Source organism: Bos grunniens, chromosome 13 (genome assembly GCF_055505025.1).
Source record: "Bos grunniens cultivar Pamir isolate PY7600 chromosome 13, Bosgru_T2T1.0, whole genome shotgun sequence".
Lineage (NCBI taxonomy): Eukaryota > Metazoa > Chordata > Mammalia > Artiodactyla > Bovidae > Bos > Bos grunniens.
In genome coordinates this window covers 7,358,712-7,385,192 of record NC_141177.1, presented here as the reverse complement: position 1 = coordinate 7,385,192, position 26,481 = coordinate 7,358,712, and the positions used below count along the sequence as shown (strand labels likewise).

Genomic DNA, 26,481 nt, shown 5'->3' with positions numbered 1-26,481 from the left:
TGGAAGGACTGATATTGAAGCTGAAACTCCAGTACTTTGGCCACCTCATGCGAAGAGCTGACTCATTTGAAAAGACCCTGATGCTGGGAGGGATTGGGGGCAGGAGGAGAAGGGGACAACAGAGGATGAGATTCAGTTCAGTTGCTCAGTTGTGTTCGACTCTTTGTGACCCCATGAATTGTAGCATGCCAGGCCTCCCTGTCTATCACCAACTCCCGGAGTTCACCCAAACCCATGTCCATCGAGTCAGTGATGCCGTCCAGCCATCTCATCCTTGTTGTCGCCTTCACGTCCTGCCTTCAATCTTTCCCAGCTTCTGGCCTTTTCAGTGAGTTGGCTCTTTGCATCAGGTGGCAGGTACTGGAGCTTCAGCTTGTTTCCCGTTAGCATTTTGCATTAGTGTGGTACGTGGTTCAGTTCAGTTCAGTTGCTCAGTCATGCCCAACTCTTTGTGACCCCATGGACTGCAGCATGCCAGGCTTCCCTGTCCATCACCATCTCCCAGAGTTTACTCAAACTCATGTCCGTTGACTTGGTGATGCCACCCAATCATCTCATCTCTGTCGTCCCCTTCTTCTCCTGCCTTCAGCCTTTCCCAGCATCAGGGTCTTTTGAAGTGAGTCAGTTCTTCACATCAGGTGGCCAAAGTATTGGAGTTTCAGTCCTTCCAATGAATATTCAGGACTGATTTCCTTTAGGACGGACTGGTTGGTTCTCCTTGCAGTCCAAGGGACTCTCAAGAGTCTTCTCCAACAGCACAGCCAAAAGCATCAAATCTTCGGTGCTCAGCTTACTTTATAGTCCAACTCTCATATCCATGCATGACTACTGGAAAAACCGTAGCTTTGACTAGATGGACATTTGTCTGCAAGGTAATGTCTCTGCTTTTTAATATGCCGTATAAGTTGTTCATAACTTCCAAGGAGCAAGCACCTAAGAAAACAGTTGGCACTTTCTTACAAAGCTAAACAATGTCTTACTATATGATTCAACAATCACACTCCTAGGTATTTAAATACCCAACTGATTCAAAAATATGTTCATACAAAAACCTACGCAAAGTATTTATAGCTGCTTCATTTATAACTGCCCCAAATTGAAAGGAATCGAGATGTTATTCAATAGGTGAATGGAGAGACTGCAGGGTACGATGGAAGAATTCTTGGAAGAATCCTTGGAAGAATTGTGCTTGTTTTACTGTGTTTTACTGACCATTTGTATGACAGTGAACTGCCTATTTTGATTTTTTGCCCGTTTTCCCTCTTATGTTGTCTTTTCTTACTGATTTGTGAGAGCTCCTGTATATTGTGAGTTTTTGTTCCTTGTCTGTTTATACACTGCAGATATTTTCTCCCAGTCTTATTTACGTTTTATTTTTTATTTCTTCTTAGTTTGGGACTTAACTTAGAAGTTGCATGATTAAGACTTCCTGGGTGCCCTTCACTCACATTCTTCAAATGTTAACATTTTAGTATATTTGTTTTCTCCTTTCATTAAAAAAAATAGTATCATGAATTCCTTGGCGATCCAGTGGTTAGGACTCCCTGCTTCCAATGCTGAAGTGCGAGTCAGGAACTAAGATCCCACTGAAACTGTGTACCTCTGATTGGGACTTGAACCCATGATTTTTAGATTAGAACCATTCATCTGGTGTCTGGACTTGATGAGGCTCAGGTTCTTTGTGTCTCAGTGCAGAAGGAATTCGGCAAGAGGCAAAGTGATGGTCTAGAGGTGTTTATTAATATAGGATGCTTGTGAGAGATGCAAGCTGAGAGGTGAGGGGTTCTGCCCTGAGGGCTACATGTTTATAATCAAAGGAAAGAGAGGGGAAAAAGACGCTTTCTTTCTCATACTTTGAGTAGATGTTAGAGCTCCTCCTTCATACTGGGCAGAAGAGTGACCTTCTGAGGTCAGACTAGGACTGACGTAGTGCTTATTCAAATCAGCAGAGGGGTGGTAACAGTTTTCTTTCATTAAATGACCTGGGACTGTATTTCCTGCTTTGTAGTTAAGCAAGCCTGCTTCATTCCACAATGTTTCTTGAGCCATCATTAACTTAGAGTGGTCTGCCAAAGTTTCTAGGCTTCCCTCTCTATCTATAATCTCTTACTGGGACTTCTACAACTACCTGTGTAACTATTCTATTCTGTTGCTGTCACCACAGTCATAACAACCTTACCCCTCCCCAGCAACAACCGTTAAGGCACAAAGCTTGTTTAAAAAAAAAAAAAAATTAACCCGCAGATATTGAAATCCTTATGTGTATTTAAACTTCTCTCTTTCAAGCAGTAAGTGTATTTAATCTTTTCTTAAATGGTTCAGGACATTAGGGACATTATTAATTTTTTTTTTTTTTTGGCTATGTGTGACACCTTTTGTACCTCTTGAATTGAACAGGAATGCTTCTCATTAGGTTGAATGAGTCTAGGCCACTCCTAAGAGTTTTTGTTTGCCTTTCTTAAATAAAAAATTATTTTTTTCCTATTTTCCTTCACTATCTTTTGCTTGCCAGTTAGCTGTACTTTCTTATTAATAAATACTTCATTGCTTCTAATAGTCTCTAATTTCCTGTGAAGTTGGGAAGCCAGATACATGCAGTATTCTAAGAAGCTGGATCTAAATAACAAATGCATTCAAGTGTGAGGCCATGGGAGTCTCCCTTAATCAGTGGATGGACTGTATGTTTTTTCCACTAAGAGACATGGCTTTTCCTGACAATGATGGTGGCAATAAGGATCTCAGACATTCATAACTGCCCCTGGAGATAGGTAGGGTGAGAGATGTTATCCTTAATTTATAGAGGAAGTAATGGGTGGTGGCGGTAATGTTATTAGAAGAGCTGGGATTTGAATCTGTTTTTTTCATCTGAATCTATTGAATAAGCATTGTTTTAGTAATACTTCTTTTTCCTGTCTATTACTAATAATACTTTCTAGAAAGTTATGTTGTGTCCTGGCTTTAAGTACCGTTCTCTCATGAATTTTTATTAAACCTAAATTTTAAATTGAAATAGGTTACTAGCACAGAATTTTCAAGTTCCCATTGGCCTGTAGCGTGGGTTCCAGACTAGAAGTGGGAAGATTGAGTCTATTGGACTTAATCAATTTCATTATCATTAATAATTGTTAATTTCATGGGAATTCCGTGGTGGTCCAGTGGTTAGGATTCTGAGCATTCGCTGCCTAGGGCCTGGGTTAATCACCGGTTAGGGAACTAAGGTGCTGCATGCTGTGCACTGTGGGTCCCCCCCCCGCCCCCCGTCCCAATAAATTTCATTATCTATTAGACTATTATATACAGTCCTGTCTGCTATCTGCCTGGAGCTCTCTTTGCTTGGTTGGTTCCTTTCAGCTCTCAGATTAAATGTTGCATCTTCAGAGCCCTTTCCTGACCTGAAATTACTTCTCTCTTCCTATGTCTCTCCTCTTCTGTATCGTATCACCCTGTTTATTTCCTTTATGGCACTTAATCACTTTCTGGAAATGCCTTTTGGAAATATCTTGTGTATTGTTAATATCCAGTAAAATGTTAACCCTGTGATTTTTATCCTTTGTCCATCTTTAGGGTTTATTTTATCTCACAGACAAGTGCTTCGGTCTTTTTGAACTCCTCCGAGCAGCTTCCTGTGCCCAGGAATGAGGCGCTTTGAATTTAAGGGCTTCTGTGAGGGCCTCCTGTCTTGTTTACCTTTGTATCCACAGAACCTGGAATAGCAGTCTTGTAGAATATAATTTCAGCAAACATTGTGAAGTGAATGTAGCAACAACATATTACCTTTTTCACTTGAAAGGTATGGTTGAGGCTTATAGTCTAATGTGCTTTTCAGAGAATAAGCATATGGCATAGCTATATTATTTGATGTGGTTCAGTCGCTGAGTTGTATCTGACTCTGTGACCCCATGGACTGCAGCCTGTCAGGCTCCTCTGCCCATCCCAGGCAAGAATACGGGAGTGGGTTGCCGTTTCCTTCTTCAGGGGAACTTTCTGACCCCTGGGATTGAACCATCTCCAATTGGCAGCCCAGCTACATTATTACTGATTAATAATATCATTTTGTATGGTATATGTATTTTTTAAACAAAATTTTCAATTACCAGATAGCCAGTCCATCCAGTTTGAAGCCATAGAAAACATTTGAATTAAAAAAAAACAAAAACAGAAAACACTTGTTCTGTGAATCTTAGAGTGTGATTCTCAGACTTATGTCTGTGAACCACTTTGACAGAGCAAGGAGACATGCATGCTGGTGTCTTGTTTATTTTGATAGTCAACGTTTCTTTTTAGGTTCCATTTTTGACATAGAAGCTGCATTAGTATGGGAGGAGAACCAGACCACTGACTGCTGTACCCCATTTAGTCAGTCTTATTTTCCAAATGCAGAGTGCTTTGGGTACTCAGATAAAACTAGGGGAGAAGAATGATTCGGTTGGAGATGCCAGGAAAACTGCACTTTCCATGCCTGGGTTGGTTTGTGACAAGAAGCTCGCTACCTACTGTTGAACTCTGTGCTTTTGTTCTGAGTTATTTTTGGAGTAACATGTGATGGAAAGAAATAATATAGAGGATAGGAGAAATTGAGGAAAAATGTATTCCCCTGTCCTGGGGAGAAGGTATATAAATAGCTAATTTACTCTGTGTTCATTTTTAGGGTTTGTTCTGTCGCAAAGGCATGTGATTAGGTCTCATTGAATTCTTCTGAATGTCTTCCTTTGCCAGGCCCAGCTACTAGATTATCTGGATTCAGGACTACTCACAATATTTTTTTGCTTAGTTGCCTTCCTTTTTCTGAGATGATTTTAAAAAGCCCTTTATGTATACAGAATACTCTCTGCCAATTAAATAATAGCTTTTTCTTGCCAGTCATTGAAAGGTAAAAGACTTAAAACAGCATCAGTTTGTTTGAACGTGCATGTAATATCATTTTATTTTTGTTGTTCAAGTTAGAATGAAAGGATGGGGAGCATAAGGGAGGGAAAAATTATATTCTCAATTTATGTAGAAAATAGAAATATAATGGGTTTGAACATGTTGACAATTAAAAAAAGGACCAGGTTTTACGTTTATCATACAACCATTAAAAGCATGTTGCTGATGATATCTCCTTGGAGTATCTTGGTTCAGGCATATCTTCCATTTGGTGGGTAAGAAAAATTAGACACACAAAGTCAGTGTAATTTTTCCAGTTACATATAGAGAAAATAATAAGTGGTTTGTAGATTTCCTTGACTCTGCCTATATTTTATCCAGTCGAAATGTATACGGAACTCAGGACAGGCGATGTACTTTGTATAGTTTCCCAGCTGTTCATAGTAACGGCTCAGTTAAATTTTGACGTTATTCTTCAGGGAGAAGTTTTGTTCTGGTTGCGGATGATGTATATATTGATGTTTTTGAGCGTGGACATAATATCTGTGTTCATGTTGATAAGAAAATTGAATTGGATTTCAGTACAAAACTTCTGTAAACATTTTACGATACAGGCTCTTGTATTTTGGATTTCTGCTTTTCTGATGTTTAGGCCACCGTTGGTTTCAGATAAGAGAAATTTGAATCTCTTGATTCTGTTTTCTTCCACTGCTGTATCTGCCTTTGCAGGCGTTTTGCATAGCAAGTGCAGGTCGTATTGTGTTGAATGCTAAGTTTACCTCAGTGTTTGGTATTAGATGGTTTGTATAGTATATGTACTGAGGATATCTTTGTAATTTTGACATGAGTATTATATATTGATTACATTTCTGTTTTTAAATATTAAGGAGTGCAGATATTTTAATCTTTACATGCCAAGAATTCTGGGATCTCCTTGTTTCCCCTCCTTTAATTGCTGCTGGTGGAGGTGGAAGCCCTTCTCAGTGTTAATAAATGCCATCACCCATTCCCTTCCCCCAGCTTTACACTGGGGCCTAGTTTGCCTGCAGCTGCAATGGTAGGCATCTTTCAGGAAGTGACCTTGGCTTGTATTAATCAAATTCAGAACACACAAAAAGCTTCTTGCTAACATGCTGACTTGATGTAAAATTTTATCGCATCCATTTTCTTTCAGAATGAGGCCATCTTGTAAAAAGAAGATATACAGAAGACTCCTCCAATGTAATACATTAAAAAAGCTTTGTAAGCCATGTTAAAAAAAAAAAAACACCTAGATTTTAAAAGTAAAGACTATTAATGGCCAAATGTGCATAAACCTAAATCATGAAGGTTTGGGAGTTGTTGCTAGAAAATTAACTTGTTTTAACGCTGAATAAAAAAAAAGTCCTGTATGTTAGCATCAAACTTATTTACTATTTAGCTACATTAAATACAATTTAGTATTGTATTTAATATATTATTTATATCAAAATATTAAAAAAATAAGCTATAAATTTAATAATAGCTACATTAAATTATTGTGGAAGATTTATACACTATGAATTTATTTTGGGGCCCTTTAGTAAACATGTATTAAGAGAGATACTTTTGTATATAGTTTATCTTTGGGTGCAGAAATGACTTTGATCTTACTGTGTTGGTTTGGATAAGAAAACTAATATCCTGCTTGGAATCATTTTCTTATGTAGTGGCAGTACCTACAGGGACTTCTACATATAACAGAAGATTAAGTCAGCAGGGCTGCTAAAATTTACCACCTATTGTATTTATGAGAAATATTCTAACTACAAATTCACACAGTTGCTTCTTCACTTTTAGCTGATCATTATGATACAGCAGTTAATATAGTCAAAGAAATCTAGTTTTTAAATGTAGGATAGTTAAGGTTTGTGTCGTACAGATCTTTATTTTAACCTTGTTCAGTGTTATATGTAGAAAAGAATATTTCATGGATTAGTTTGCTAATGTTTTCTACATTTGGGAGAAATTTACATAAAAAAAAAACTTGGAGCTCGGTCGCATCTATTGCCAAGGGGTTCACTCTTGAGTTTATTTTGTATAGGAGTCACTTGTGTGTACTGAACTGTTTTAGAAGAGAAATACAGAAAAAGAAAGCTTAAACTTTATGAGCTGTACCTGCATTTTGGTAGATGTACAGTATGAAAAGTACAGGCATGGTATGTGTTTATTAATGATTAGAAGAGGAGATAGAGAACCTATGGAAATAAAAAATTGGGGTTAGATAAATACTTTAATGGCTTCAACATCTGAGTTATTATTTACTGGAAACATAATCAGCATTATCTGTGATCGTATTGTAACTTGTTCTTAGAATTGCAGCCTCATGGAGATAAATCTATCTGTAACCTGCCTAAGTTCACTCTTTGTCTCGATACCAACATTAATAATTGGTTTGTTAGATACTACAGGAGAATTTCAAGGAAAATGACTCGATCGCTTTTCTCCACTCAAATACCTGTTTTAAAATACATGGTCTTCAATAAAATTGTCACTTTGAACTTAAAATGTTCTTTGCCTCCTCCTCTGCTGCCACCTTCCCATGCCCCCCATTCCCCCCTAAGAAGGAGAAAGGAACGCCTTAAGAGAAAAGGAATACATATAATCCTGGTAGCCAATGAGTTAATGTTCATTTGCAGCCTGAGGGTCAGCGTTCAGTCCCTGTTTCCTGATTGGCTGCTAAAAGGTGAAATTGAAACCACTGTAAACTTTTGACCCTGTAGCAATTCTTGTGGAACGCCTTCCACTGGTGGAGCCCAGAGCTTCAGCTCACCTCTCCACCCAACCCCTCCCACCCGCTTTCCTGTATTTATTTTGTATGATCGTGCAACACTGCATGCGGTTTTTCCAGGAGAGGGGGGAGAGGGAAGCAGAACAAGCACCAGCAAGCGGCTGGCTCCATGCCTGTTTTAGCAACCATGTCATTACTAGCTACAACTCAGCCAGAGATAGGGAGCTTGTTAATAAACTGGTCTGCCAACTGGATTTTTTAGTTTTCTCCTTAATCTCAAGGTAATTTTAAAAATGCAGAATGGTCGTATTTACTGCCATTGTTCATCAGTGGATAGTATCGTAGTGTAAGCGAAATATATGGCACGATTTCCTGAATGTGTTGAGTTAAAAATAGCTTTCATATAAAATAAAATAAAAAAAAAGCTTTCATATTCAGCAACCTTTATATACCCCATTAATGTTTCCTATGTCTCTTGATTTTTACGTAAATGCCTAACGTTTTACAAAAGTTTTTTTTTTCTTCTTTGCCTTTGTCTTTTGTTATAAAGAAACTCAATTGGCATTTCATTTCTAACTATGGAGAATAATTGCAGAAATTATCTGTACATTCAAAGTTTGTTAATAATCCCCCCCCGCTTTTTTTTCTTGAATGAGGTAAACGGTCCTGGATTCGTCTTCCATTCACGTGTAAACAGTGCTTTACAGTCACCACAGAAACCCGTGAACACGCAGGACCGTCCGCTTCCCTCTCCGTTGACACTGTTGTCAGACTGTGCCTTCGTCTTTGGTTCCTCCTTATATCCCTGGTGTCTGGCAGAGTTGATGCTCAGCAGATACTTACTGAGGGAACCTAGTTTTCATTTCAGAAACTATAGTGGCTGTTTGTACCTGCTACTCCTTTCCTAATAGCAGGAACCATATTTTGCTTACACTTTGGAGGGCCTGTGCAGCACCTGGCATCTGATGGGTGCAGAGCAAACATTTAAGTGAATTAAATGCCTTCCCCAAGGTTATGAATCTGAACTTCCAAAACCTAGGTTTTCTGAAACTAAAGTTTCTTTTTTAACTGCCTCTTTTAAATTTTCAGATTGATTCTACGTAGAACTAAACATTTATTAAAACTTATTAAATGACTATTCAGAATAAGTTATTATAAATCAATTTGGTCTTTTCTAATATACATTATAGGCTGGGTGGTAATACATGTCAAGTATTTTTTTTTTAACCCTGTCCTTACTTTACTAAGCCTGCATGTGCTATAATTTGAAATAATTCCTACTCCCCTTGTCAGAAAGACTGGTATTTTTGAAAGTTTGTCATCAGTGTATTCCCAGTATTCTCTTGGGTACCAAATACATTTTTCCTTATTTACTTGAACACGAAATAATGGACTAATACATTTTAAAGAGAAAATTCTTTTTTTCTGTGAAGTTTATATAGCTTTAAAAACAGTAGCATCTTTTTATATAATTTTCTTTCCCCTTTAATTAGATTGGTTGTAGTTGATTGTTGTAAGTAAAATCTGGTGTTAACAGTTTTGACAGAGGATATATTTATTGTTTGATAAATAATCTCAACTGCAAAAAAACCCTGTTCTTTGTGCCAGTATTACGTAATCTTTAAGTAAATGGGATGTTTAATTGGTGCACAAACTGATTGTGTAGCGCTTTAAAGACGAGTGGGCAACAGCTGGCTTTTCCCAAAGATGGTGGTTCCCCATCTCCATCTATGATTTTAGGAAACTGAGGAGGGAGTCCCTGGGAGCCCTGCCTGCAGCAGCATGGAGAGAATAATGAGCTTAATATGATTAATAGTAGAGTCTTTGCCCCCTTCCGTGCTCAATAGCAAAAGAAAAACACGTTCATAATATTCAGTGGCCTCTCTCTGTCAGTTGGTGTTTCCCAGCATCAGAATTCTGTAGTTTGGATTTTCCTCTCAGCTCCCCTCCCCCAGTTTGATTCTTTGTTCTGGCCTCGAGGCACATCTTCTCAGACTAGCTCTTACTAACAAAGCTCAGTTTGATCTTCCCAAGCCCCCAGTAGCTTTCTAGTGATGCAGGTTTTGATAATGTGGATCTCATCAGTCACCTTTATGTTAATTCTAGTAGACAAATTGGGGCTTCCCTGGTGGCTCAATGGTATAGAATCCACCTGCCAATGCAGGATATACAGGTTCAGCCCCTGGGTCAGGAAGATCCCTAGGAGAAGGAAGTGACAGTCCATTCCAGTATTAGTGCCTGGGAAATCCCATAGACAGAGGAACCTGGTTGGCTACAGACCACGCGCTCGCAAAAAGAATCAGACACAACTTAGCGACTAAACAAACAAACAAACAAAAAGTACAGTCCTAGGAAATCTGCTCTGACTGTTGCCTTTTCAGAATCTTGATTCTAGACTAGTCAACTGCAGTGTCCCAGCGGTTCCATACTTGACAGGATCTTGGTAGATAGTACTTTTTAGATTACCTACTCCTTGCAGTTTGCTGGTAGGCAAGCCAGTCGTTGCTCTGATTATTTGCTGGTAAGTCACTTCAGTCGTGTCTGACTCTGTGTGACCCCATAGACCAGGCTCCCCGGTCCCTGGGATTCTCCAGGCAAGAACACTGGAGTGGGTTGCCATTTCCTTCTCCAATGCACGAAAGTGAAAAGTGAAAGTGAAGTCACTCAGTCGTGTCCGACTCCTAGCGACCCCATGGACTGCAGCCCACCAGGCTCCTCCGTCCATGGGATTTTCCAGGCAAGAGTACCGGCGTGGGGTGCCATCGCCTTTGGGGGCCTCTAATCCAGCTGCACACTTCCTGGGAGAGGAGAACTTTTTAGATGGTACTCCTTTATGTTCTGGGGGTTATGGGGTACAGATTGGCTGTGTCAGTACTCCTTCGGATAGTTCTCATCGGCAGTACAGCAATGCTTGAGCATGAATGTAGGCGCTCTCACCAGCTTTTCACATTAGGCAGCAGTGCTTGTTCCCTGGATCAGTCATTAGTTACATTCTGACTCGGATGCCTTTTCCTGCCCACCTATCTTGTTCTCTAAGTACTAATGTCACCCCATGAACTCCTCCTTACCTCTCAAAAGGAGCAGCAACAAAAGAACCATTTCTCTTTAAAAATTACATTTATTTGTTTATTTTTGGCAGCACTGGCATGCATTGCTGCGTGCAGGCTTTCTCTAGCTGTGGTTAGCGGGGCTCTGCTTGGTTGGGATGTGCGAGCTTCTCAGTCCTGCGGCTTCTCTTATGTTTGAGGCTCGCGGGCTCTAGAGCTCGGGCTCAGTAGTTGTGTGCTGGCCGAGTTGCTCTGAGGCACATGGAATCTTCCCAGACCAGAGATTGAACCCGTGTTCCTTCCATTGGCAGGTGGATTCTTAGCCACTAGACTGCCAGGGAAGTACAAAAGAACCATTTCTGAGATGAAATTTGATTTAAAACTAGGGCCAGAAAACCTTGAACTTTCTTTACAGGACTTTTGCCTACCTTTTCCCCCTCCACTGTCCTCTAGTTAAATTGAATATAAAAATTCAAGTTATAAAACATTGAATTGAGTGAATTAATGAATTAAAGTCGCTCAGTCATGTCTGACTCTTTGCAACCCCATGGACTATACATACAGTCCTTGGAATTCTCCAGGTCAGAATACTGGAGTGAGTAGCCTTTTCCCTTCTCCAGGGGATCCCAACCCAGGGGTGGAACCTAGGTCTCCTACGTTGCAGGTGAATTCTTTTCCACCTGAGCCATCAGGGAAGCCCAGGAATACTGGAGTGGGTAGTCTATCCCTTCTCCAGCAGATCTTCCCAACCCAGGAATTGAACCAGGGTCTTCTGCATTGCAGTAGGATTCTTTACCGACTGAGCTACCAGGGAAGCTCAATTCATTTAAAAACCAAAGTTGTTTGTGTTTTCTCCTGTTTTTTATTTCAGTGTGCTTAGAAACTCTTGTTATACTATGTGTCAGATAGTCTTGTTTGGCTAATAATTGTTTTTATTTATTGAGCTTGTATATACTAGCTACTAGTAAGTAATTTTGGAGAAGGCAATCTCCAGTACTCTTGCCTGGAAAATCCCATGGACAGAGGAGCCTGGTAGGCTGCAGTCCATGGGGTCGCTAAGAGTCAGACACGACTGAGTGACTTCACTTTCACTTTTCACTTTCATGCATTGGAGAAGGAAATGGCAACCCACTCCAGTGTTCTTGCCTGGAGAATCCCAGGGACGGGGGAGCCTGGTGGGCTGCCATCTATGGGGTCGCACAGAGTCGGACACGACTGAAGCGACTTAGCAGCAGCAGTAAGTAATTTAAGCATTTTCACTTAATTGTCACAAGAACCTTATGAGTTGTGATACCTATTTTAAGATGAGAAATCTAAGGCTCAAAGATGTCTTACATTGACCCAGGGTTACCAGACCAGTAAGTGAAAGAGCTAGGAGTTGGTTGGCTCTAGATCTGGTGGGCTCTGAAGCTTCTGCTCTTTAGCTATTATGTTAAGAACCTATATGTACTATTGTGGATTGGAAGATGCGGTCCAAGAACTAGCTAACTTTTGGCATTGTCTCAGCGATAAGCTGGAGACTACTGTGATTATTAGTAGACACGGTACTAGATACAGCAGTTCCTTTTATAACTTTAATTGCATGCCACTTATATATTACCTAGATTTTCTTCTCCCTTCGTCAACAACGTTATGATGTGATATCCTTCTGCCCTCAACCCTCATCCCCCTGTTTCTCACCTTTAATTTGAATTTCAAAAGTGCAACAGATCCTTCACATCATGCACCTAGATTGTGGTTGGTTGTCTCCTATCTACTATGTGGATTGGCCATGACTGTGATGTGTTTGTTACTTGGAACTTGTGAGTGTATCATTTTTCCTTCCATCCTTTCTCAGCAGACCTGCCAGTTCCAGCACAAATGCTATTAACTTAAGAGCTTAGCTATGGTTGTTGAATCTATAGATAGCTCTAGAATTAGTGGTAGTCAGAGTGTGCTTTGTCTCATTTGGAAAATCGTAAGGTGAGAGTGAATGTTTTTATTGGCTCACTTTTTTGTTGGACTAGAGCCTGCTCCACATTTCCTCAAGTGCAGAAGTCTGCAGTTCTGTATGCTCTCATATTTATTGAAGTTTATTTTGAAGAACTGTCCTTCATTTACCTGTCTCCTGTTTAAAATAATTTTTTTTTTTTTTTTTGGGGTGAATGAAATGATGTATCCTTTCCTAAAGGGGAAGAAAATATCCAGTACTTTTTTTTTCTTTCTCCCTTTTCCTTGGTTGCTTTATCTATCTATCTGGTGGGTATTTATCTTTTTTGGACTTGAGGATTTAATTAGATTCTTACAGGATATTTATATTGTTTTAAATTGTTAATTTGTTGAGCATTCCCTTTGGACTTGGGGGGGAACATCCGAAGTTCAGATTACCCATCTGGTTTCATCACTCTTCAGAACTTGGAGCTGGTCTCCTTCATCACTACTTTGCATTATCCATGTTTACAAACTGTGACGGATTGTATTGTGTATGCCCTGCCTAATTTTTTTTTTTTAAACAGAAGTAGTAATATATGGCAAAATAAGGCATCAAGTTCAAATTCCTAGGAAGAGGCTTCATACTTGGTAACTTTTTGTTAGTTTTGTTTCTTATGTCCAGGGACGGGAAAGGTGGGAAAAGTTAACTTGTGTGTGACTAATAATAATATTTATATTCAGAAAGGGCAATAAAAATCAATACCCTTTTTTTATTTGTTTTTGTCCTCAGGATCAAAATACTTGCTGAACAGTGGAGTCAGAGACCAATAAAAACAAACATAAACTACTTGAACAGCATTTGACTGGTTAGCCAGGTAATTCAGTTTTCCTTTGGATCCTTTGTAATTTTCTGACTTCACCTTCTAAAGATACTACACACTTTGTGATTTTATGATTTCATTTTAAGCTTGTTTTATATGTTATGTTGTCCTCTTTAATGATACTGTTAGTTGAATAAAGGGTCTTGGAATAAGTTAATATATATGTATATTCTATATACAAATATAAATTTGGAGGGAAGGAGTGTGTTACAGTTTAACATGAGATGCTGCCATCAGCCCTCTTCTTCTTATGTGTGAATATTTTAATGGCACTTAAAATCGGAATCAGCTCCACCCATTTTGACTATTTCACCTTGTGGAGGCTAGTTTCCACAGATTGCTTGTGCTGGTGTGTAACATTTCAACTGACTCCTCTCCTAACTTTTGTTATTGCATCAGGATAGGAAAAATGAGAATGAAAAAACTGTCTAATAGCCACGAAAGCACTTACGCCTTGCTTAGGTGATTCAATTTCTTTTTGTTAGTAACATTATTATTCTCTTGGTTGGCTGGGCTTGAAATCTGAGTTATCTTTGAATCCTACCCCCTTTGATATTTTTAGTAAAGAAGCCTTATCTGGTTTTCTATTTTCATGTCTCCTCTATTCGGTGAACTTTCTGTTACCAATCTTAGCTTCCTAGGCCAAGACCCCGTAATTTCATGCTTGTGTTTGAAATGTCCCTTTACTGCTTCTTATCTATACTGTTTCAACCCACTTGAAAATTTGCTTCAGTATATCTTCAGTATATCCCTTTAATCAAGTCTCTCTTCTGTTATGAGCTTTGTACGACTGTTCCTGGCTTACAGAAAAAAAATACAAACTCCTCTCGCTTACATTTGAAACAGTCCTTTATCTAATACTTTATCTAGGCCTCCAGTTTCAACTCGTGCTATTTCCCAATAAAATCCTTCAGTTAATTATGGGATACACCCATTATATTCTGAACATAGTAGAGAACTATCTCCATAGTATTTATCTTAAAAAACAAAACTTTATTTGGAAATTTCCAGTTTACAAAAGTTAAAAAATAGATAAAGAATTATCTAGATATCCTTAGTCAGATTCACTCTCTGGTTTTATTATTTGCATTTATGTGGGCTCTTACTCTTTCCTCTCTTTTTTGAATTATATGAGGGTTATGTTCCATAGAATGTGTTTCTTTCCTCTAATACTTCTGCTTTATGTCCTACGAATAGGGCATTCTCTCATACAACCATTGTACGGTTATCAGCTTCATAAATGGATGTTAATATAGACCTGTTGTCCATCTTCCAGTTTTGTCAGTTGACCTAATAAAGTCTCTCCCAGCAGTCTCCCTTGCTTCTTGTAATGGAAATGAGTCTAAGCTCAGGTACTACGTGTAGTTATTATTTTTCTTTAGCCTCCTTTTTCCTGGAATATTTCCCCAGCCTCTTCTTTGTCTGGTATGACATTGACATTTTTGAAGACTGCAACCGTTCCCCTCCCTTATTAGAATGTTCTTCATATTCTGTTTGAAACAGGGTTAGAATGAGGCTATTTGTTCTTGGCTGGGATACTGCATAGGTGATGTGATACCCCGAGAAAGATGTACAACTTCTGGAGGCACAGGATGTCTTCTGTCCCTCATTGGGATGTTAATTGTGATCATTTGGCCAATGTGTTGCCTGATTTCTCTGCTGTTAGAGTTTCTTCCCCTTCTTTAAGCAGTGATGGGGGAGACAATGCCAATACCATGATTCTCATCACAGTTTGCCCTAGATTTAGCATTCATTGATGATTCTTGTCTGATCTAATTTTTTACAGTCATGCTTCCAAAATGGTCATTTTCTCATTCCGTTTCCAGTGGAGCTCTTTCATCATGCTCCTGTGTCCTTGTGGGAAATAGTATTAGAGACCAAGATCCTTGGTAGGTGTCCTTGTTGCTCCTAGATTGTCTTCTCTTCTTGACCCCTTCAGTGGACACAGCTAGGAAATAAATGCATGTTTGTACATGTATATACATAAACATGCTTGTTCATGTACACACACACATAGCAACATGCATCTATGTAGTTTATAAATCATGTGTTGATGTCAGTATGTCCAGTTTCCCTCCACATCTGCAGGGTTTTTTCTTTGCACCTCTCACTTTATATTTTTATGTCCATTTTTATACCACGAGAGCCTTGGTTCCCAACATAGTACATTTACTCATTTGGTCTGTCCTATAATATATCTAAAATCATTTCAGATTTGCTTTGCCCATTTAATTACAGTAAACAAAGTGAGTGGGGAACTTGTATATAGTTTTGCCCAGGACTGAGAGGAAATCCTATATTCATTTTTTTGACTTACATATTTGTATTTAAAATTTTTTCATTTTTAAATTTTTATTGGAGGTTAGTAGTTGATTTACAGTGTTGTGTTAGTGGTTGATTTTCGGGTGTAAGATGCTATATTTTTAAAATACTTGAATTAGTCCTCCCTCATCCTACCTTCCCTTCCCTCCCCATTTTTGTTTCCCACCTTAGTTTCTGCATGATGTAGTTGTGATATTTGTTTGAAACGAAATGAGGTTTATTTATTTGTGTGCTTGAGTTTCAGTTTGTTTTAAAATGCTCCTCCTCATTCTCATTCTGGTTTTATGTTGATTATGTAGAATATGAATACGTTTTCAAAGGTCAAAATTACACAAAAGATACACATTCCCTCTGTATCTTTTCCACCCTCATTTTCCCCATTTCTCAGAGGAAGCCACCTTCAGTGTTTTCTAGAGTGTTTTCCTGTATTTTCTTTTTGTAATGACAAGCAGATATATGTATGGGTTTTTTTTTTTCTTCCCCAATTGCTCACCAGTAAAAGAGTCTACCTGCAGTGCAGGAGATTCAAGTTGAGTCACTGGGTTGGGAAGATCCCTTGGAGGAGGAAATAGCAACTCACTCTAGTGTTCTTGCCTGAAAAATCTCACGGATAGAGGAGCCTGGCAGGCTACAGTCCAAAGAGTGGCCATGGGTTGGACAGGACTGAGCAGCAGCAGCAGCAGCATCGTTTCATTATGTGCACACACCATAGGCTATTCCGTCAGTTTCCTCTGTGTGGGTAGTACCTAGGTTGTTTCCAGTATTTTGCAGTTAAAAATGTTGCTGCAATGAATAACCTTGTGAAAATATATTTTCATATTCTTGGGGGGATATACCTTCAGGATACATTCTTAGAAGTAAGATTACTAGGTTGGAGGGTAAATGTATATGTAGTTTTTGTTAGATGTTGTCTAATTACCCTCCATAAGCATTATGCCATATGGATTCACACCAGTCATGTGTGAGAGAGCCTATTTCCCCCTCTCATACTGTATACATTCTACTGAGTGGTTTTTAGCTGCATCCACATGATTAAGTGTATCAGTAGTTTATTTTTATTGCTGAGAAGTATTCCATTGGGCTTCCTGTTTTTGGCTTCTATGAATAAAGCTTCTAGGAATATTTAAGTGCAAGTTTTTGTTTAGATTTTTTTCCCTCTTGAGTAAATACCCAGGAGTATAATTGTCTTATGTTAAGTGTGTGCTTATCTTTATGAGAAATTGAAACTGTTTTCTAAAGTGGCTGTACCATTTTATATTCCACTTGCAGTTTATGAGAGTTCAAGTTCCACTTATATCTCTTTATGAAGCGTCTGTTCAAATTTTGTGGATTTCTTAAATTGGGTGGTTTGTTTTCTTATTGTATGACTTAAATTTTTCTGAGTACAGATTCTTTTCAGATATATTTTGAGAGTATTTTCTTCTGGTCTTTCTTTGGTCTCCCTTTTCATATTCTTGAATTTTTTTTTTTGAGAATATAGGCATTTTGAATAAAACAAATTTTTTTTTTGCTTATGAGTAATCGTTTTTTAGTGTGTGAAGAGATCTCTGCCTATTAATGAGTTGATGAAGATTTTTCTCCTTTGTTGTAGAAGTTCTATAACTTTATCTTTAGGTCTGTGATCCATTTTGATTTAATATTTGCATGTTGTGTGAAGAAAGGATTGAGGATAAGTTTTTAAAAACATTGACATTCTGTTCCATGGCTATTTGTTGAAGACTCCTTTTTCCATTGTGTTGCATTTTAATTGTGTGTGGGGGTGTATGTGTGTACATGTGTGCTCAGTTGTGCACAACCCTTTGCTACTCCGTATGTGTGTGTGTGTGTATGTGCATTCTCAGTTGTGTCCTACTCTTTGCTACTTTCTGTGTGTGTGTACATGTGTGTCCTCAGTTGTGTCTGACTCTGCTACTTCATGGACTGAAACCGCCAGGCTCTTCTGTCCAAGGAATTTTCCAAGCAAGGATAATGAGTAGGTTGCCATTTTCTCCTGCAGCAGATCTTCTCGAACCGGGGATTGAACCTGTGTCTTCTGCATTGGCAGGCAGATTCTTTACCAGTGAGCCACCTGGGAAGCCATATATATATATATATATATATATATATATATATAGTCGGAATCTCGGAGAAAGCAATGGCACCCCACTCCAGTACTCTTGCCTGGAAAATCTCATGGATGGAGGAGCCTGGTAGGCTGCAGTCCATGGGGTCGCTAAGAGTCGGGCACAACTAGGCGACTTTACTTTCACTTTTCACTTACATGCATTGGAGAAGGAAATGGCAACCCACTCCAGTGTTCTTGCCTGGAGAATCCCAGGGACAGAGGAGCCTAGTGGGCTGCCGTCTGTGGGGTCACACAGAGTTGGACACGACTGAAGTGACTTAGCAGCATAGTCGGAATCTATTTCTGGTCTTTATTCTGTTCCATTGATTCATCAATCCTTATGCCCATCAATCCAGTGCAGCTTTATAGTAAGGCTTGAAAGAGGTGGTGTGAGTGTTTCAACTTTTTCTTCTTTGTCATGATTTCTCTGAAAGTGAAGTTGCTCAGCCGTGTCCAACTCTTTGCAGTCTCATGGACTGTAGCCTACCAGGCTTCTCCGTCCATGGAATTTTCCAGGCAAGGGTACTGGAGTGGGTTGCCATTTCCTTCTCCAGGGGATCTTCCAGACCCAGGGATTGAACCTTGTCTTCCACATTGCAGGCAGATGCTTTACCATCTGAGCCAGGATTTTGGTACAAATCTCAGGATATGTTTGTTAGTCCCTGCAGTCTTGTCAGTCTCTCTGAGAAACTGCCCTGCAATATCTATCCAGCTTGACCATTCTGAATTCTGGTTATTATCTTGTCCATTCTGCAAGATTGCTGGGCTCTGTGTGAGTTCTTCATCCCTCTGTTGTGATCTGGAAAAACTGCCTCCTAGAAGGAAGCCTGGCTGATGGTAGGGCTCATGTTACCATGTTGTTCCTTCTCCCCTCATGCCCAGTTGTTTTCTTAATCTCAGGGACCACAATTTCTCACTGTTTGTTCTCTGATATTTGAATATAGTTTGTTTAGTTTATGTTGGGATGAGTCTCATTATTCTCTCTTGACCTAAATTGGAAGCCCACAGTTGATTCTTGAGTTAATTAAAAAAAAAAAAAAAAAAAGGCTCTTCTCATGCTGTGCCAAAAGGAGCAAAAAGATATCTTTAACCATAGAAGCTTCTTTGATTGCTGTTTTATTTATTTATTTTTGGGGCTGTGCTGTGCAGCATGCAGGGTCTCAGCTCTCTGACCAGGGATTGAACCTGGGTCTCCGGCCATGGAAATGTGATGTCTTAACTATTGGACTGCCAGAGTATTTTATTGAACAGTTTCTGAGACCAGAGGATTAATTTCTCTGGAAGTTTTCCTAAGGAATATAGACTTGCATTTCTAAAGTCTCTTTTATTCTCGTATCTTGAGACTAGGCAACCAGTCTCAACAAACTCGACTAGATTTCATTTGCAGGACTTATAAATGTGAATGAATTGTCTCTCCTCCCAGTACATCAGATTTACTGAGTCTCTGGCCTACTTTTGAGGCTGGTCCCTATAAGCAAAGAATAGGTACCAGGCCTGTAGGTATTGACTTATAAAGTGAAGTCATTATTTGTTAATGATGGGCTTGTCATGCCTGGCTAAATGAGAATTATTCTCAATTATGACATTCAAGATGCAGACTTGATTATCCAATTATCCTGATAAATGGGTTGACAGATTTTTATTAAACCTATGCAATTAATAATATTGACATGAAAAGTAGAGAGACTCAGTTTTTATGTTTCTGTTTTTTCCCCTGCAATTTGAGGACATCGAATCAGGTGCCACATAGAATGCTTTTAGAGTACGTAAGTGTAATTTATTAAATTGAGGGCTAGATATAGAAGAGAAAGAAAAAGGGCTTCTTTATAGAACCCACTAGAAAACATAATACCAAACAATAATATTCTAAAACAAATAACCGCAGTTAAAACTTCACTAGTTTATTCAGTCCTGTGTAAATCTGTTTCGCTTAATCTTTTTTTTTTTTTTGCAGTCTGCTTTGAAGACATCATCCACTTAGGTGTATAAAGGGACCTAGAAATTTTGACTTAGTTTATCTTCCAGTACAGTTGTAAAATTGTGTAAGTTACCTTAGGTCAGTAGTCTGTCACCCAGAATTTATTTCATAAAGTATTTAGGTTTGTTATCTCTTCCATGAGAATCTTAGACTTCAAGGCAAACAGCAGAGGAAAGCCAAGCCACCATTTGGCAGGAAGACATTTTGGATGTCCTTCATTCATTGTTATGGACAGGAGTTTTCATCTGATGTTCTTAATCGTTGGCCTGAAGGAGTACTTTTAGTCCCTAAAGTATTTGAGACTAATTGTCACAGATTTTACTTAGGTGAAAATGTTTATTTCACATTCATTTTTGAAGGATTCCCTGTATATAAAATTTTGTGTCAGTTGCTTCAGCACTCTAAAGATCTTGTTGTCTGATTGCTTCTAAGAAGGTAATTTTTATCTTTGTTCCTCTGTATATATGGTCTTAAGGTCTTTTTTTCTTGTGACTGCTTTGAAAATTTTCTCTTGAAAAGCAAGATGTTTGAATTTAAATAGTTGGACTATAATGTACTTAGGTTTGGTTTTCTTTGTATTTTTTCTTGGGATTAACTGAACTTCAGTGTGCAGACTGGTGTTTTCATCAAGTTTGGGGAAGTTTTGGCCATTATTTCGTGAGGTTTTTTGTTTTTGCTTCAGTCTCACTTATGGGGCTCTAGTTGACATATTTGATAGACCATTTGCTATTTCTCACTTGTCCTTTCCATTTGTCTTCAAGTTGTTTTCCTTCCATTCTTCAGATGGGTAGTTTTGATAACCCTTTAAGTTCAATTACTTTATTTCTTCTCCAGTCTGAGTGATATTCAGTAAGAAAATATTTTTCTGTTTCAACCTTGTTCTTACAACCCAGCGTTGTAAAGGGCTTAAGCCAATGGGTTTATCAAAGTTGTATAACTAGTTTGTGATGTAACTGAAGTTAGAACTTACATCTTGATTCTTTGCAAACTTTCGACCTTTTCTTTGTATAATTTGTGAACTTTATATTGTAGTAAGTTGCAGTCTTTTTAAATATTCATGCTGAGGAGGTAGAGGATACTGCTTAAACATTAATACAGTTGCAGAAATTAAAGGTAAGTTCTTATTTGTGGTTTAAAAATGATTTTTAATAGAAAAATGTAAGTATCACTGAAGTCAGTAATACCTTAGAAACTTACAGATGACATTACTCCAGCATTGAAAGTAAGCCTGTGGTTATTCAACAGAAAAATTCAACTTTAACTATAGAAATTCTAACATCATGACTTTCTGGAGTTTAGGCTGTGATATTATTCATGGTCTTGGAAATTAACTTTTTGAATACAACCTCAGTTAATGGATATATTTCGTGTAGATTTCTGAAACTGATTTTTATGTCATCTTTGTTAAAATTAAAACACTGTATAGTTGGATAGAGGAATGAAAATATTGCCAAGGCCAGGATAATTATCACATGCTTTCATATCATATTTTATTAATAATATTGTAGTTTCTAAAGTTCCAGCAGAAGTCCTGAGAATCTTGATATTTAGAAAAAGTATTGCATATGAATGATGTTCTAAGTTGTGAGAACTGTATTTGTCTCTGTCCTTCAGTTTAGTTTGATATTGAATTACTGGAGTTTAAAGATAACAGTTTTAATTATAAACTGTGTTTTTTATGTCTTATAGTTAAAATGAATTAAACTCAAGGAAATCTGTAAAGCAACTATTATTTAAAAACCAAACAGTTTAAGTGAACTGCTTCTCCCCTACTCAGTGTAAATGAATGATGGTTAGATTAGGAGATGAAACTATCAGTAAGATGAAGATATTTAAAATTGTTTTTTAAAGTGATGTGCATAGGGGTGGGTCGAGAATCTATGGTACTTGGTGATGACCAACCTGGTAAAGGCCATACTTCTTCACTATTTTCTTTTTATAAAGAATGGTAGGAACTTCTAGTGAATGTGGCTGGAAAACAGTAACTTCTTATTCAGGATTTCAGATGGGCCAGTTCTATTGAAAATCTGTTGTTGAAACAGCTGTAAATGGTGTAGTTAAACTCAGAGATTCCATGAAAAAAGGACTAGAGTATTTGATGTCATAAGTTTTAAGGTTTTGGGGGATTTTTAAGGGGATGAGTGGAAATATTTAAGGGCTTGGGCTCTGACATTGGCAAGACCTGGGTTTAATTTCTAGCTCCATCACTTACTAAGTATTTGACCTTGAGTGGGTTATTACTTCCCTGTTTTCTTATTAAAAGGAATAAAGTTGAATTCTATACTTTCATCTGTTCTCTGTATCAGAGGACGACTGCAGTGGGGATTGAGTAGTAGATGAAATATACTCAACACAGGATCTAGCTCAAATGTTAGATTAAGTATTTGTCCACATGGTTTTTAAAATTTAACATTAAAATTATGCAGTATTTTATATGAGCAAGAGTATATATTATTTGTGAGTTATAAAGTATACTTTGATGAACACCTGTGAACCTACTACTTGAATTTAAGAGCCGGAAGGTTGTTAGGTGTGCCCGTTCCCTCTGTGTTTCTCCCTGAACTCATTCTGCCTGGATCCCAGAAGTAAGAGTTTCCTTTAGTTGCAGTTGCTTTCAAAAAAGTTTGAAAAGCCACACATATATGTGTTCCTGAACAATGTTCAGTTTTGTCTTTTAGCTTTACAAAAATATAAGGAATGTAGTGTACTTGTTTTTTTAACTTCTGTTTGCTTTTAAGATTCTACCATGTTATATATAATTTATTTATTTTTTCTGCTACTATATGGTAGTCTTTCATATGGCTTTATTAGAATTTTTTACATTTGGGATTGAACATTAGTTTTCTCTAGTTCTTGATGTATGAATGATATTTCAGTGAACATTTTAATACATGTCACTTGTTGCAGAGAGACTTGTTATTACTCTAAAGTTTTAAAAGATAAACTTGATTTTTAACTGCTGATGTAATAAATTTACTTTTAATGGGGAATTTCTTTAGAAAAAAGTAAATTTTCTTATCGAACTAGCCCTGTTTCATTAGCTACTTCATTTCATACACGTCATTTATCACTTATCATAGGATTGGCAGTATGTACTGCAAGGTTTTAAACAACTTCATTAAAGTATAATTTGCAAACAATAAAATTCACCAACCTTCCATTTACAGTTTGAGTTTTGGCCAGTGTAACCATTGTCTCAATTACGACGGAAGACACTCCTGCCTCCCCCTGAAGTTCCTTTGTGCCCCTCTGCAGTCTGTCCTCTCTCCTGGTAACTGGTGGCCACTGGGCTGCTTTAAGTCACTACAGTTTTCCTTTTCTTGAATTTCATATAAATGGCAATCCCCTTATGTGTGTATTATTTTGTAATTGTTCGACGTTTCCTGAATATTCTCTTTTCCTCTTTGTATTTTCATTTTGGAAGAGAGAGAAAAAGAGTGAGGGAGAGAAAGAAAAAGTATGTGTGTGTATTCAGCCTCACTGGTTGCACTCCTCTCACCAAGCAGCTCTGTCCATGGACAGCATTCTTTATTTCTGTTAGTGATTTTGATTTTAATACTCTGATTTGCTTTTTAGAGTGTCCGTCTCGATCCTTACGTCCCATCTGTTCCTGCATGTTGTCCACTTTTACCTTTCGAGCCCTTAGCATATTCATCATACTTAAGATTGCACAAGTGGTTCCACTGAAAAATTGTTAAAGACCCTGCCTCTTTCCTGTTTACTAGCAGTCTTCAGAGGATTCTTATGTAGGTGGCCACATTAGAAACTTAATGTTCACAGTCACAGTGTTCATGTTAGCCGAAAAGTGGAAACAACCTCATGTCCATCACCTGAGGACTGGATGAATACATATCTGTAAAATGAAGCACTGTTAGATGCCACAACACAGATAGACCTGCAGGCTAAGCCAGTCACAGAGGACTAGGTACTGTATGATCCCACTTGTATGAACTGTCCAGAATAGGTAAATCCATAGAGACAGAAAATAGGTTAGTGGTTGCCTAGGGTGAGGGGGTCAGAGAAGTTGTGTGGGTGGTGGGTATGGAAGCATTAGGGGAGTGACAGCTGAGGGGTTTCTTTCTGCAGTAATAAAATGTTCTGAAATTGACAGTGGTGACAGTTGTGCAGCTCTGTGCTTTAAGCCATGGAATTGTGTATTTTAAGCGTGTGGTATATGAATTTTATCTTTGTAAAATTCTTGCTGTTGATATTTTTTATTTTTAATTGGAGGATATTTGCTTAACAGTGGTTTATCATATCTTAATGAATCGTATCTTAATGAAGCTGTTAGAGAATATAGCTGATGTATTCAGGAATACTAAGAGTTCTGTGATGCCATAAAGGAATTTTATGGGGAAATATGGGTACTTTCCTAATGGCACTGACTTCAGAAAGTGTGCTGTGTATCTCAAACTTTTCTGAGATTCAAAAATAACATGTTAATTAAACTCACCTCAATTTTTAAAAAACCTTGGTCTTTGTTAGAGTAGTTGGCCTGAAATTATAGGGTTAATGTTAATTCCAGCCCCATATCTTCATTTGTCAGGAAAGTTTATGTCAAAAGACTTTATTCAAAAAAGAATTCAAAATCATACCCAAATCCATCTGCACTTTTCTATATGTCCGTTAAATGCTTGTAAGTTACTTATGGATATTTTGCCGTTATACATCCAGAAATCAGTTTTTTGCACTCAAGCTTATAAGTCCAATTAGAAGATACTAAGAAAGCCATAATTTGGTGGATCTGCTCTCTTGGGCTGATGAAGTGCTGTAGTTTTAAGTGGAAAAGTGAAAGTTATTTTACTTGAGATAATTTGACCACACTAGGTCCCTCACTCCTTTTTTATTTTTTTAGGTTTTAAGCTTTTAAGAGACTCTTTCTGTGCAGTGATGACTGATGACGAATGATGCATTTAAAATGCGGACGTCACTAGTTTTATGATACATAGGAGAATATCGATGTGTTTATAATTTTGAAAGCTTAGTTTGAATTTAATGTTGGTGAAAGAGCAATTTACTTTTCAAAGATAGTATTTTTTTTTTTTTTAGCATAGGTCACATACTATACAGAAAAACTTTAAAAAGAAAATTCCTATTAATAGTTTTGTTCTATTATTAAAGTGAAAAACTGCTTAAACTGGTTCGCTTTTAAGGATGAAGCTTTCTGAATATGTAGAGAAAACTCTTAAGGCTATAATATCCATCTTTGGCACAAATAACAAACTATCTAAATTGCTCTACTAGTGTAATCGATATTTTTCTGCTCTTGGTAAAAGTGAATGGAGGTAAGGTTGTAGTAATTGTTCACAGTCAGGGTTTGTTAAAGGGACAGTTTTATTAGAGTTGGAAAATATAGACATAAAGTCATCAGATTGGTAATATAGATCTTGTAGTACTTAATTTTGTAGCTTAATTAAGAATATAATTGGCCTAAATATCAGCTCAGTGATCCAGAAATACAAGTAATCCAGTTTATATCAGTTATCAGTGGTCCTGTCTCTCATGTGCCAAGCTCTTAAAGTAGTTACTTTTTTATTACTCTGTTTTCAAAAGAATATGTTTGGAATCTGTAATTTTTAACATGTAAAGCCTGCATTATTTTGAAGTTGATATTGAAAACCTATAAACTTCTGACCTTGAGTAGAATTTTCTGTGTATAACCATTACATACAGCTGGTGGATTCAAAATTGCCTTTTCTGGTACTCTGCTTTGTGAAAAATAGTATGTATTGGATATGAGTGTATGACAGCTGACATTTATCAAGGATAACAGGAGCTCATTTTCACATTTTAAAAACTTTGAAAGCTTTGCATGTGTACACATGCTCAGCATATGTTCCTAAGATTTAAATATATTTTCCATCATGTATCAATCTTTAATGAACTTCACATATTAAGCTCATGCTATGTGAGTCCACAGTCAACCTAAAGATCAGAAGTATAGGGCATTTAATTCACCTCCATAAAATTTTGTCTTTCATAGTTGAAAAATCATTCCAAGTAAAAATGAACCTAATGTTTTCCAGGTAGCACTCCTGTTACATAATGTGTGGTTTGTCATTACTTTCATTGCCCTACTATAAAATTTGCCCCTCATGTAGAAACGGCCCTATAGAATCTTTATTTTTGCTACATCGACTGCAAGCATATTGTTCTTGGTTTAAAAAGATTTTTATAGAGCTAGTTGTTTCATTGGAGGGTGACCATAAATAGAATTGGAATTGGATGATTCTTAATCTTGTTCTTAGCCTTTTAAAGTTTTCTTTAAAATGAGATTGTGATAATAATTTTAAAAGAACTTTACAACTCCAGAGTTCATAATGTGTTGGCAAGCTTGTTAATTAAAATAACACCTTTATGGTTGATGCAGGTTTCAGATACTGCAACCCTTGGATATGTTGACATGCAGATCACATTGACTTGCTGCAAGGTAACAGGAGACATGCTTTGACTTCAGAAGATAAATTGGCCATGCACAGCTATAATCCTACTGTCTTTTCATTTCTAGACTTGATTTAGTAGTATGAGGTCTTTGATTTCTAAGCCCTGGGAAATAAGTTGAAATAAAATTTTTGTGTATATTAGAGTTTATATTTTGGCTTTTGATAAGCCTGTTATGTGGT

At 37.6% G+C, this 26,481-nt stretch overlaps 1 protein-coding gene across 1 annotated transcript in view; it reads left to right on the top strand.

Annotated features, from left to right (window-relative positions):
- Window positions 1–26,481, top strand: part of NCOA3 (nuclear receptor coactivator 3) — a 122,625-nt gene that overhangs the window by 46,870 nt on the left and 49,274 nt on the right. The window contains exon 2 of the mRNA XM_086331494.1: window positions 13,364–13,448. The gene's annotated coding sequence lies outside the window, so the exon portion shown is untranslated. The remainder of the gene's footprint in view (window positions 1–13,363; window positions 13,449–26,481) is intronic.